Here is a 7,967-nt window from a genome sequence, read left to right as displayed (position 1 = left end):
TTAAAATGGATGATGCAGATACAAAGGAAGACAACACCTTCTCAGATTTCACCTTAGCAAGGCCAAGGAAACAAAATCTGGATGATCGACCGAGAGACATTTAGCACTCCGCTTCTAATGTTCTCCTTGATGTGCTAGTGTAACCCATTCATAGATATGATTTGATATCTAGAACATCAAGTAAAAGGTCGGTCTTCGGGAACACAAAAATCCATAAGGAACAACTAGAGAGTAAATCCTACGAAATCCTTATGGGGAGATGGCCAACTTCTTCAATCAAGATACTACAATAATAGGTCTTTCGGCTGGGTGGTGCTGGCCACGACATCCACTTTACTGGTTATCGAGGGACCAATATTATAGTTCTTGGGAAATGTTCCAGCCATCATATCTGCCTGAGATTCAGATCTGGTTGGTGTCAGAATATTCCAGACTCATCGAGTCTAGGAAGAAAAATGAAAGTTTGCAACACAATTCGACGAGATGACGTTGCGAGATTCTTGGGAAATGAACTACGATAGCAAGCTCCAAGACATGAGCTGGTTCTGCTACACACATGTGAACACGCTGTCCCAGACAAGCATGACCACGCAGTAGTCTTATAATAAAACACTACCGAGTTCAGGTTGGGAACCATCATCAAGGATATCGAAGTCCCTACATAAGTCCGGATTAGCTCTTATGAAGGAACTTCTTCTCCTTGAACAAATCAGTCAGTGGCTTGGTGTGCTCGGGACACATATGGAATGAAGGTTGCAAGTCTCCAGACCACAGAATACTTCGCACGTATGCATGACTGACTTGGGATGATTCCAGAGGAAGCAACATTGACTTTATCGAATCCACGGCGGCAACTTGCTCCAAATGCACATAAATTGGAGGAAGTCACTTCTTTGATCCAAACATATGCTTCATGAATGGATCACGAAGATAATGCTTACAAAAGTTTCCAATGCTAACTTAGATGTTCAACATGAATCATGGAGAAGACAAAATACTGCTGATGGGCTCAACAACAATCCATCCAGATGACCATATAAATGGAATTCCATAATTATGTGAGCAAGGACATAGCATTGGTCAGACCCAAAGGATGTAATGGTGTATGCTCAAGGAATAACCGCGAGTAAGACAACATTACGAACATCGTTGGTTCTAAATTGATTTGACGATAGCCCATACTCAAATCAAAGTTTTTATAAGACAATAGGTTCAACAACTGATCACAGGGACCAATCGATGAAGATATCATCTTTCTTCAACTAACACACCAACACCAGGATATCCCTTTGAAACAAACTAGGTTAGGTAAGCTTTTATCTTCCAACTCTCCAAGTTGTCGTTTAGCTTAACCAACTAGCTCAGGGGTATCCAACACGGATTCTTGGAGAAGGGGTGGTTTACAAGAAACCAACTTGATCACGAGCTCAGCATGGCGGTCAGGTGACAACCTGGTAATACTTCCGAGAAGATATACGGAAAATCACGAACCACCGATATGTCACTAAGCTCGAGAACAATCTTGCTTTTCAGGGCAAGATGATATGGTGAAATAAGCAAGGGATTGGACAATCCTAACTCATTGATCAGGAGTGCACCAGAGATAAGGACTAGGTAGCATGATCAATCTTAGAATGATGATTCAAAAATCAACACGCTATGAATGAGGTTGTTGTCCATTTAACTACCAAGCAACGGAGTTGCTAGGAGTACTGATTTCACACATCACGATTCACTTGTCGACATTCCGGTTGCAACAACACGGGAACTGAGAAATGAATAATGATGGAGAGAGTATCACTGTATCAAGAGTTCATAGGATGGTGTGCAATTCCCATGATATTCTTGGTATAAGATGGTAATACTCCAAGGTGGAGCAGAATTCAAAAGCTGGGTTGGCATTTTGATCTGCGGAATACAACTGCTTTGACCAAATACTAGAAAGGATGAGGTACTGGAGTTTGTTTCTCCTAGTCATTCCAGAATAGAATGGCTTGACGGACCACAAGAGTAATAGGCATCGATGAACAAATGCACGCATACTCTTGACTATCAATTGATAGACGGGGGTCAGGATACAACTACGGAGGGACAACTCAAAAGAACATACGATTTTCTGAGTTGTGGACACATGGATTAGAATGTCATACGAGTTCAACAAGTTTCTTCCGGGTAATCCATGCAGAGAGGTAGAACTGGCAGATTCACAATATAGAATGGAGAACTCATCAAGAGCACTCTGGTTGTGATCTTTTGGTTCAAAAGAACTCCTGCCAAGAATGGTTCATGGTATTTGGAAGAAGGAAATACCACGGACCTCGAGGACTAATTTAAAGGTTACTAGTAACCTAAAGGTACGAGCAACACCAACAACATGAAGTAAGTAGGGAAATCTCGGGTTCAGAAACCCAGGAGTAGAATACCTACTACTAAGTGGCATCACGGGATGCTTTCGAGAATGATGGCCAGAGTCATCACACTGGGACCACAAAACATGGCTAGACTACTAGATGATCCCCTAAGACATCTAAGGTCATAATAATAGCTCCGACATATATGTTAAGGCAACAGAGTACCTCAACTAACCAATTAGTGTGGTTAATCTGGCCCAAAGGACATCGGAACGGGAGGAAGGGCTTTTGCAAATGCTTCAGACTATTTAGAAACCTGGGATGACTCGGACAGCATAACGGCTGTAAATGCTCAAAATGTTTGAGACATGCTACAAAAATGGTGGCATAGCCACTCAGAAGCACAATATCAAGATTTCGAGATCAACAGTTAACATACAGAAGATAGAAACTGAACTGAGGCTTAAACCCAACAATCTTACAAGTCTACAGATTAGTAACACGTGATCCTGATAGAAAGAAGAGATATCCTAGTTCCTTAACCCCGTAGGAAAGATAAGATGACTCAGATCAGAAGGGCATAAGGTATAAGGAGTAAAAAGAGCCTTACATTCCATCCCACAATCAATTCCCTTATATAACTAAAGAATTTCTAGACTCAACTTCGACCAGTTTGGCTTGGTAATCCTACAGGCAGTCAAGCTCTGATACCAAAGCTGTCAGGACCCCGACTCAATGCCACATCGATCTAGCATGTAACACCTCATATCACTTTGCGGCCTCACGCACGGTATCCCCACGGGTGTCGCCTTACCCTTTGCCCGGGACCGTTTGCGTCTTTTGGCACACGTATATGATAGTGTCGCTAGCGTCCATATGATAAGGAGCCCGGGCTGACATGGCTAGTCGTAAACCCAAAGTGGCACAAACTTACAGGGACAGGCATCCATGACCCAACATCGAACGTGTCGGTCATCAGCGAGTGAATCTAGGCTGTAGCACTGGGCTAGCAGGACTCCGGTGAACCGGGCTGTAGCGGGCTAACAGGACTCCGGTATTCATCGCGTGACATTTCCCCGAAGGGACAGACACAGTAACGAAGAAGGACACATGCCGGCCAGCCTAAGTGTTCCGGAGTAGTAGCAAGCTACCATGGCTCGGTGGAAACACAAGGAGACATTTCCCGGTAAGAGAGTCTACTAAGGATAAACAACTAGATAGTCAGATCCCACACATACCAAGCATTTCAATAACATACACACAATATGCTCGATATGTGCAAATACAACATGGCATCACAACATGACTCTACAACTCAAGCATTATATTCAATAGGCTCCGAGGAGCGAGATATTACAAACATGGGTCTCATGACCCAGCATTCAGAGCACACAAGTCAAGCACAAGCGGAAGCTTAACATGTCTGAGTACAGACATCTACAAATGAAAAAGGCTGAGAAGCCTGACTATCTACCAGATCCTGCCGAGGGCACAAGATCGTAGCTGAGGTAACAAGCTAAACGTCGAAGTCCACGCGGTACTACTAGCGAGACTGAAGTCTCTCTGCAAAAACATAAATTAAGCAACGTGAGTACAAATGTACCCAGCAAGACTTACATCAGAACTAACTACATATGCATCATTATCAACAAAGGGGGTGGTGGAGTTTAACTGCAGCAAGCTAGCTTTGACTCGGTGGCTAACCTGAACTACGACTGCAAGTAACTCTGTTGAGGTGGCGCACACGAGTCCACATATTCACCATATCAATACACCACTATGGATCCGCTCCCGTCTCCCTACGAGAACGCCATCCATAGCACTCACGCTTATGTTGCGCATTTTAGAGTATCCACTTTCACTTGTCTATGAACTGTACAGGCAACCCAGAAGTCCTTTTCCGCGGACACGGCTATTCGAATAGATCATATTAACCCTGCAGGGGTGTACTTCTTCACACACGCTCTCACCACTTACCGCCGTTTACACGACATGTACTCGGCAACTTTCAAGCAGAAGCCCAGCGAGGGTGTCGGCCACGACCTGACTAACCACACAAGTCTCTCGTCCAGGTTTATCGCCTATTCGGGTTCCATCCGCAAGGAGATCCGGCCGGGGTGTCGCTCACGGCCCCAAACGATGTGTGCAGGGTTCCCAAGCCCACCATCCGGGTGCCACTTGGTACACCAGGCCACTGTGCCTAGTCTGTCCCAAGACCACCTGTACCGGGTGCCACTTGGTAGACTACTAACACTACCTACAAACACCAGAAACTAGTTGCAACTCCTGGACAGAGATCATGTTGATTAATAAGTCGAGAGGGGTCGAGTTACCGGAACCCAATGTGTGGTAGTAACTGGTCATGGATCACAAACACAGAACTCAGTTCCTGAGGACGGCTGCAATGAGACAACCCACCATGTACTCCTACATGGCCTCTCACCGCTACCTTTACCAAATCGTGTTCACACACTTAGCTCACACACAGTAGGACATGTTTACACACCTCCGATTCATCCCCGATGAATCAGACCTGACTCAACTCTAAGCAGTAGCAGGCATGACAAACAAGCATGAATGAGTAGGCACATCAGGGCTCAAACAACTCCTACTCATGCTAGTGGGTCTCATCTATTTACTGTGGCAATGACAGGTCATGCAGAGGATAAAGGGGTTCAGCTACCGCAGCAAGTAACAAATGAATCGTTGGTGTCCTAATGCAGTAAAAGAGAGCAGGAGCGAGAGAGTGGGATTGTATCGGAATGAACAAGGGGGTTTTGCTTGCCTGGCACTTCTGAAGATAATATAGCTCTTCATCGGTGTCATCGATCACATCGTCGAAACACGTATATCGAGAGGGGACAGATACCGGCAACAGAGGAGAAATACAATCAATGCAATGCACAATATGATGCATGAATGTGACATCGCAATATGATGTGGTTTGTGCTAATGCAACTAAAACCAGATTAAATGAAGTTGGTTTGAATCCAAGATTCAAATTCAAACTCCATATGTGGATATTTAAATGCCATTTAAATGGTTTGTGCTAAACAGCAGCTATAAGTTGTTCTAACATGCATGAAGATGGTACAGATGGATAGATTAGATTTTTCTGATATATTTTCATATATAAATTGTTTGATTTGGAGTTACGGTTGATTTTATATGATTTTTAGAAGTTTTGGGCATTTTCTGGAATTTATAAATCATTTTAGATTTATTTTAATTCCAGAAAAGGATTACTGCGTCAGCATGATGTCATGCTGACCTCAGCAAGTCAACAGACTGGTCCAGGTCAAACTGACCACTGGGTCCCGCATGTCAGTAGATAATTATAATAATTAGATTTAGTTAAAAAAATTAATTAGAACTAAACCGGATTAGTTAACAGGGCTGGGCCCCACCTGTCATTGACTCAACAGAGTCAACCAGGGCCCACCCGTGGTCAAAGTCAAGTCGGCTGCATCGGCGTTTAGCCGCCGGCGAGCCCGATGCGGCGGCGGAAGTGATTTTGGCCGTTCCGCCCACCAGATGGGTCCCGGAAGGCATCTAAGTGGAGCTGGGGACAAACCGCAGCTCTTGGTGGAGTTAGTTGGGGTCGGGGTGGCCGGAATCGGCGCCGGCGACGACCTAGGCGGCCGCCGAGGTTCGGGTGGAGGCGAACTCGAGGCTAGGGTGTGCGGTGAGGTGCGGGGAGTGTATGGTTAGACCCTACGCGACGTGGTGAGTGCGATGGACACCGAGAGGTGGCCGGAGGATGGCCGGGAGCACGTCGGCGACGAGCTCCGCGGCGGTGCGTGCGGGTGATCTTTGTGCGGTTGCTACACAGCTCGGGGGCGAGAGAGAAGGGAAGGGGAGGTAGCTAGGCTCACAGGGCACTCGTGGAGGCAACCGGTGGGGTCGGGGACGGACTGATGCGGCGACGGCGTTGAAGGGGATCTCCGGCGACGGTGGACTCGGGTGAAGTCGGTGCGGTGGACTCGGGCCACACGAGTACGCGGGGCTCGGCTAGCTGGACGAAGAGGATGGCGGCGGAGCTCCTAGACATGGCGAGACGGAGCACGGACGGCGGGGAGTGCGGCTACGGCGATGGGGCGGCGGCGGCGGCGTCGGCCATGGCTGGGGAGCGTGAGGGGGAGGAGCTGGGGAGGAGAGAAGATGTCTGAGGGGTTCGTGGGAGAGAGGGGGAGCGATCCACATCGCGGCTCGGTGAGGGGAGCGGCGAGGCGGCGACCAGGTGCGTGGCACCCATGCGGTGCTCGCCGCCGAGCACCTGCCTGCCTGCCTGGCCGAGCCAAGCAGCTCGCTGGCGCGGCAGCTGGGCTAGGCCGGCAGGTGGGCCGGTTAGTAGGCGCCAGGTAAGGTTTTCTTCCTGTTGTTTTTCTTTTTCTATTTTTCTGCAACTTTGTGGAGTTTTAAAAAAATACTTAAACAGTTCCAAAATTCACCAAACTGCTCCTGGTCCATAGTTGGAATATTTCCAACATGAAACATTCTAGTTTGGGAATATCTGGGCATTTGAAATATTTTATATAATTTTAAATGCCCAAACTCAAATACTTATGATTTAATTCAAAGACCTTAAGATGACCTAGAAAATTGTGCACCACTTTTGACAGAGGCTCTGAACCAAAACAAAAATGATGAACATTTATGAAGGGCATTTCAGGTTCATTGAAAATATTTTTAGGTTGAACCTATTTGAATTCCATTTGGTGCTAGGGTTTTGGACATCCCCATTTCAAGTTTAAATGAAGTTTAAACATGATGCAGCAACCAAGATAGTCCAAGTGCATAGCAAGGCTAGGGACATGACAGAAAGGCAGGGCAAGGCAGTGATAGCCACGTCATAGAATCCATGTCCAAATCGGGGGACGTCGTGCTGTGGGTTGGAGCGGTGTCGTGGGAATCGCGTGTGGGTGTGGCAGTGGTAGAAACAAGAAACGTGATGGTCGCCGTGGTTCAACTTCCATGGACAAGCTGTCATGTCTGCTGACACATGTATATCAAAACTAGAGTGTTTATATTTCAAGCACATGAACAAGTATTATTCTACAATTCTACTTTGGATCCATTGCAACGCACGGGCCAGCACATTGGTAGTAGTAGTGTCTATCTCTATCTCTAGAGGCCTTCCCTCGTTCATCCTTTTCTCTCACAAGATAAACTACTCATACAAATGCATCTTTATGTTCTGTGAAACGCACGAGGATGTTTCCTTGGGGTCTCTCCAGCGCGGCATGGTCGTAGTTGCAAGTCGATGCCGCTTGAGATGCCGACGTTGAGGGGCACTCGGATTTCCTCCGATGAGCAGGTAAGATGAGTTTGATCACATAGTAAATGCATTCTAAAGTCTACTTCCGTGTCCATTTCCTAATTCTCCCCTGCCCACTGTTTCACAGGTTAGGCTCGGTACGAGTGGAGATTGGCTTGCATATGTACGGGAGGGTACCAACATCATTTTGCACAACATTTACAACGGTGACACCGTTCCCATAGAACCTTTGTCCAACATTGGGATCAACCATGCAACGGGCCACTACATGAATTGGTACGATGGAACCACGGTAAGATTAAATAAGATAGCACGAACCTTGCACATGGCGGTCAAAG

The sequence above is a fragment of the Triticum aestivum genome, chromosome 3B (genome assembly GCF_018294505.1).
Source record: "Triticum aestivum cultivar Chinese Spring chromosome 3B, IWGSC CS RefSeq v2.1, whole genome shotgun sequence".
In the NCBI taxonomy this organism is placed as follows: domain Eukaryota; kingdom Viridiplantae; phylum Streptophyta; class Magnoliopsida; order Poales; family Poaceae; genus Triticum; species Triticum aestivum.
Note: the sequence above shows the minus strand (reverse complement) of the source record.